The following is a 7,248-nucleotide window of genomic DNA, read 5'->3' as shown; positions in this document are numbered from 1 at the left end:
TTCTGATTTCTATTTCTTTTTATCTTTCTTGGAAGGTTGTATGATTCTAAAAATTTGTCTATTTTGTCTAAGTTATTCAATTTATTGGCATAAAGATGTTCGTAGTTGTCGTCTTTAATGATCCTCTGTATTTCTGAGATGTCTGTTGTAAATTCTCCCCTTTCACTTCTGATGCTATTTTTTAATTTTCTCCATTTTTCTCTGGTAAGCCTAGCTAGAGTTTGGTTCATTTTGTTTATCTTCTAGAATAAAAATTAATTTTACAAAATTAAGGCCAAAATGTCAGAATAATTAGGACTTGCTATTTTTTATATAATAAAGATACAGAAGTATTTTTAACTATAATTCTCCTTGAAACTATAGTATTTTTAACTATATTAACTATTTTAACTATTTTAACTAGTATTTTTAACTATAATTCTCCTTTTAACTATAATTCTCCTTATAACACCTTGAAAGTATTTTCTGTGATGTGGCAGTTATCCTAAGTAAAAGTTTCTGTGAATCCATCCATCCAATTCCATATTAAAATATTTGAACAAAAAATACATACAGATATCTAGAAATATATTATTTAAATAACTAGCAAAAATGTGGAGTCCTAATATGATTTTTTAAAAGTCTCATACTCATCCAAGGATTGGGGGATGGGGGATGGGAGAGATTTTTTAACCCATAAAAAAAATTCAAAAAATTTTCCCAAATGACTGTGAAGCAATTAATTTTACAGAATGTTAGTCTTTTAAAAAGAATTACATGTCTAGCTCTGGTTTTGAAAAAGGCAAAGATTAAAAAAAACTAACAAGAAATATAGGCATCTTATTTTGTCAATAAAACTAATTATGTGAAATATTGGTGAACTTTTGCCATAATTTTTTTTTGTAATGCCTGAAACAGGTGAAAAAAATCTTTATCTTTTATTTTCTCTCCGAAAGTAGAACCTTCAATTAGCGTATTCATAAGTCATCAAGGGGATTCAGTAGGCTTAGGGAGAAATGTTAACAAGAAGCTGGCCAGTCTGGATGCTAATATAAGGCAATGAGGTCTCAGGGGCGTCATCTTGGAGCACATCATTCTGAATCCTAATTTCCATAAGGCAGGGATGAGGGAAACAGTGCTGGTATCAGCCCTTTGCATTTCATTTCCTGGGACTTGAGATTTCACATCTGTTAATAATGACTTATAGTGCTGGATTAATTCTGCTACTCCCCACTTGCAGGAGAGACCAAGGGGAATGGTCAAGTGCCTTATACAAAATATAGTAGAAATGCAAGGACCTGAAATTTGTAATTTTAGATACATCAAAATTTTCCCTTGTGTCAGTTGAGTAAAAAGGGGTCAACTGTATGGTGAAGCATGGACTGAGACTTTTAGCGGAGAGCATATGTAGTATGTACCGAAGTTGATTTATAATGACATACATCTGAAACCTATGTAATGTTATAAATCAATATGACTTCTTAAAAAAAAAACTTTTAAAAATTGTCCCTAAAATAGGTAAAAATACACCATTTTCAGTAATTATCTCATTTATTTGTATGTTATTTTTCTAGTGCTTTGTGACAAATTATTCCCAAACTGAGAGGTTAAAGAATTTAACATTTATTATCTCACAGTGTCTATGGATCAAGAACACAAAGGAAGCTTAGGTGGGTGGTTTTGGCTTTTTTCTCTCATGGAAGACATGGTTTGGGTTGGGAATCTACTTTCAAGGTGGCTTGTTCAATTGAATGGCAATTTGGTGCTGGCTACTGGCAAGAGAACTTAGTTCCTTGCCATATAGACCTCTCTATAACACAGCTTGAACGTCTAACAGCAACAGATGGCTTTGCCCAGAGCAAGTGGTATAAGAGGAAGCAAGGCAAAGCCACAATCTCTTTTATGAACTAGCCTCAAAAGACACACATAACAATTATCACACTAATCCATTGCTGACACAATTCAAGAGTTTTTGATGTGCTAGGGAACCACACAAAGACATATTTACTAGTGACTGAGGATCGTTGGGCACCATCTTGGAAGTGGCTATCAGACACTGGGCAGCAAGTTGTCTATCCACACCTCACAAAATGGATTTCTGGAGGTCTCAGAGTTGAACAAATTTACTCTCTTCTGTGTGCCCCCTAGTCTCATAGGAAACTTTTTGATAGAGTAGGTGGGTGTCCATCAGTTAAATGGAAGCTCGGGCATTATTCGGCGCCACCGCATATTGGGTGGGGCTTATGTCTAGCTGCCCCTTCCCATGGCCCCACTTCCACTCCCCCATACCTATCGCTAAACAACTTTTCTCTTTCTTCTACTCCACAAAGAGGTCCCTTTTACTGCTAGTGTGCTTAAAATATTGAAAATAGTTTAGTAACATTCCTTTGCATTCAAAAAAGAGATGTATTTTCTGTGTGTTTACTTCAGCATCCTGACAAGAACAGCAGATTTTGACTTAAATACTCTGAGTCCCCATTGTAAAAACACAAAAATTGCTTCTACAAGGGTGTTGTGATATCAAATGAGATAATTCACATAAGGTGCTAAGCAAGGTGCTAGGCACAGAGTAAATAATTACTTATTGGGCATTTAATAAACATTTATATAGTGCAAAGCATTATAATCAGAATACTGGATGCCATAACTCTTCCTGAACCTCAGTCTCTTCATCTGAAAAAATAGACTAGAGCAGGGAGGGAAAATAGGCTACCAGATCCCCACTCTTGTAAGAAAAGTATATGGGCTGTCTCAAGAATTCTGAGACTAAACTCAGGAAGGAGGACTATATCACAGTAGAATGGTGGTATCTGCTAAGACCTGGGAATACAAAGTAGGTGACAGGTCTACTTTTCTTTTGCCATCCCTGGACTAGACAACCAATTGGACCTATTGAACTTCAGGAGTACAAGATTTCATGATCCACTTCATACCTTCTCACACACAGGGAAATGTTCTGAAACCCATTGCTGGGTTAGCCAGAGTTTTCTAGGACCAGCTCAGTCATAATCGGCGTGGCTTGATGAGCTCTATTCTCTTTTGTAAATAACCAGCTGGTTACTTAATCAAATTCACCCAGTTGTTTTCAAAACAACCAGGAGTAGGACCAAATTCAGTCTTTTCTTCAAACTAGTTTTGCGTGTCTCTGTGAGTCGCTACATGACGGTATATGTTATTTTAAACTCTCCTTATTTTTAATGATATAAACAATGAAAGCCCAAGTAAGAGAAAGGAGCTAACACATTTATTCCCATTCTGCCATCTGTTTAAAGCTGCTGATGTAATTCCAGTTTGAAATTGCATTAGTGCCTGCCTCCTGGACTTCTTCCTTATTTCCTTTTGTATTTCAGGCCTTCTGTACTTAGAGAGCGCGGCCTCTAGGATGTCGGTCAGTTAATGAGAAGCTACAGTATAGCTCTGGCCATTTTCAAACTGGCCTCCGATTTGAATTTCCTTCACGATTAGCTAGAATGACTGTAACTGGAGTGTTATTTGCTTAAATGTATTTGGTATTTAAGGTTTGATTAGTGATGTTTTCAGCAATATCATCAACAATCAGCAGATTTGTTTACACTGCAGAGGATGGCAGAGATGAAGGGCTGTGGTCGTGCATACTCAATCATCACATATTGACTTTCTTTTGACTCTTATCTCTTGGATTATGCTTCAAAATTCAATTTTCATTTTGTTTTTGAAAATGCAGCTCCTGTATACTGGTTGGATAATATTGTGGGAGAAGGTTTTGTTAAATTGTGTGATATTTTGTGGTGTGTTGTCTTTTAAGAGGCTAGATCTCATTTAAAATTTTGAATGGGTGACCAGCGTGTACCTTTTTTTTTTTTTTTTTTTGGCTTGGATTTAAACTGGGGGCACAGGTCAAATCCTCTTTCTTTTTCCTTTCAAATACCCACCCTGTGGGGACTGGTGTTGGGTGAGGTGGTGTGAGGGCAGGAAAACCAGAAACTTGAGCAGCTTCCTGCTCTTTCCTGCACTTCATCCCACCTGGGATTATACTAACTGATTCTGAAATCTTTCCTGTCTAAACAAATTCTATTGATCTCCCAAACAAGCACTTTTCCCTTTTCCTGAAGTCACAGTAGTGGAGGAAACTGCTTGGGGGGCTTGAAATTGAATCCTGATGTCAGAGATTATCATCAGAATAATATACTGTTGGATGGGAGGCAATCTTAAGAATGCTTCCCAAAGCTCTTTCAGACTCAGTTGTATCCACCCTCAGAACCTGAGGGTATGGCCTACAGAGGACTGTATTCACTGAGCAAAAGAACACGGTTGGGCTACATTTATTTACAGTATCACTTTCCACTCAGAGCTATGGCTCATACCACTGTGACTCAGAATCGTCTGTGATTTTTTTTTTAAATCAATGTTTGGGTCTTATATTTGACTTGCCAAATCAGAAACATTGGGAGTGGGGACCAATATTTGTATATTACAAAGCTCCCTGCTAGTTTTTGGCCATAGTCAAGGTGGAGAACTTGTTTTCTAGACATGCATATCACTAATATGCAGTTGAGTCAGCAGAAAGAGATCTGATGAAGTAATCCAGGCACCAGGGTTTGAGCCATGACCCAGAATTGAGGAAGTACAGAGGAAGGAGAGAAGAATAAAACAGCCAGGGGAAATCAAGGGAGCCTTCATGGAGAAGGTGACTTTTTAGTTAGCATGAGTAGGAATTTTCCTTTGGGAGAAGAAAAATGATGGTGAGAAGAAGCCCTTGAAATATGCAACAGAGAGTGTGTGACAAAGCAAGAGAAACAAAATAATTTTTTTTTATTATCTACTCATCCAGAGACCATGTGAGATGCAAGAGAGAAATGGGCATATCTCATGTGAGATGCAAGAGAGAGATAGGCAAGAGAGAGATAGGAGGATAGGTTTCTCCTCCATGGAACCTTTGACTGGATCATACATGGATCAGGAAACTATCAGGAGTTATGTATATAAAAGTAATCTGTATCATTTTACTGAAAGTCATGACTTCCAGGTAATGAATGAATTTGGAATTGATTCTGTAGGCTGTTCACAGGTGTGAGGTCACAGCACAATATTATGTTCCCCAGATGTGTGGGACTGTGGTAATGAATTAGTGGTGGCCATTAAAGAGGAGAAAAGTCAAGAAAGCATGCTCTGGAGCCAGACTATTGGGATTCAATCCCAGTTTTCCACTTACCCACCACCACTTACCCAGGGCAAATTATTTCCCTGCTTAGTGCCTCAGTTTCCTCATTTGTTTACTAAAGATAATAATGGCATCTACTTCATCGAGTTGTTATGTGGATTAAATGTTTGTTAAACACTTAACAAACACAGATGTTAGCTATGTAAACATCATTGTTATTACTCTGATTATTGTTATTCTATAAGAGGTTGAAAAATCATGCACACACACTGCTTTATGTTTATTATAGTTCACACTCACTGCTTTATGAAATGGCAGCGCTGAAGGCAGGTTTAGGCATTGTTTGGGAAGTCGTATACAGCCCCGGTCACATACTGGCCATAAGCGGGTCCCATGCGTGGCCTCCAACATGAACCACCACTGCAGAAATGTCGAGACTGCCCAGGCATACCCGAGTAAGTTGCCAGATAAAATACAGATAACCTGGCTAACTATGAATTTCAAATAAAGAATAAATAATTGTTTAATATAAATACGTGCCTATTATTGCATGGGGCATAAGTTTCTAGCAAAAATGACAAGTGTGAGAGAAGGGTCCACGTGACTCTTTGGTCACATTTCAGGAGCCAGTGTTCCTGCCAGAGAGGCTGGCTCTCCACGGCCTCTCTGAAGGGGAATTCCCTCAGGCAGGAGAGGGAGCGTCTTCCCTGAAGGCTACAAGAGATTTTGATAAGTGGGGAAACACATGAGGGGTTGCAGCCAGCAGCGTGGCATGTTCCAGGGTGCAGAGGCATGGGAGAATTCACCATGCTTGGGAACCGTTGAGAACATAAAGGGGGTCAGAGCTTAAGGAGAGTCTCTGCTCTGGGGTGGTACTTAGAGGACATACAGTCAGGGAAGTGTTCGGGGGCCAGGAGATCAGGGGTTTAAGAAATCAGATTGACTGAGTTACCACCCAGTTCCTGAATTAGTCATTTTGCTTCCTTTCTTAATGGATTTCATTAGACATTCAAGTTTCCCTAAGCATTGCCATTTCTCTTTCTTATTTTGATTAGTCTGTTTATTTGTTTGTTTGTTTGTGTTACAATTCTTCTGTGTTCAGTTAGTGAAAGGTTGTCGATGGATAGGAACAGCAAGACTCAATGATTATTTAACAAGTAATAAACTGACTGCAGTCAAACGGGCTTATCATTGGGAGCCTTGCTCTGCTATCAGATGCAAACGTGGCAGATCTCATTTATTTAATTAGAAGCTGTTTTTACTGGACCCCTTCCAGGAGGACAGTGTGTGTATTCTGTGGCGTTTCAGGACTCCACAGCTTTCAGAGGTTTCCCGGGTAGAAATTAAATGAAAGAGGACAGGTGAAATAAAAGCCTGTAACTGCCTTTTCTCCAGGAGGGTCTGTTGAATTCTTCCTTCCCCTTCAGCTGTTTGGGGATGAAAACCTTTATCCTCAGAACTAGGCAGATATAAATTACATAAAAATGTACCCAGTTCTTTTGGTGTTTTTCCCAGATTTAGAAGACATACATCTTGCCATTTCTTGATTAATTACTACATGGAAGTTGCTGAGAGGCAAGCTTGGCTTCACATAACGAAGGGCGTGCAGGCGACTGGAGAATGCTGCCAGGCTGGGCGAGGAGGCTTTGGGTTCTAGTCTCAAGGGCACGTGTCATTCTTTGTGGGATCTTGAATGAGTTGTTTCCCCTCTTGGGCTTCAATCTATTCATCTCTAGAATTTGATGTGGACCTTTACATTTTTAGCTGCCCCATTCTGGAGTCCTGGGGCAGCATGGCAAGAAGGCTGTCCAAAGACGGGTGTGCAGGCGAGCCAGGGCAGCAGGAGGGGCCAGCTGAACAATGGTGACTCTAAGTGGGGCCAAAAGGAAGGACAAGTACAGATGTAAGGAGAGAAGGGCGTATATTTATTCCAAGCAAATAATCACAGATGTAGACAAAAACATACTTAGATGAAGGAGATGGTGCTGCGAGGTCATTTGGCTATTAGTGTTTTGAGACTATTAAGTGAGTTTGTGAGTGTGAAGATGTAAAGTTCTTGCCACAGTGCTTCTTGTTTCTAGGAACAGCAGAATAGTTATTTAGACCAATCCCCCTGCTGAAAGCAACTA

Source organism: Talpa occidentalis, unplaced genomic scaffold (assembly GCF_014898055.3).
Source record: "Talpa occidentalis isolate TD23 unplaced genomic scaffold, MPIMG_talOcc4v2.1 talOcc4.7, whole genome shotgun sequence".
Lineage (NCBI taxonomy): Eukaryota > Metazoa > Chordata > Mammalia > Eulipotyphla > Talpidae > Talpa > Talpa occidentalis.
Note: the sequence above shows the minus strand (reverse complement) of the source record.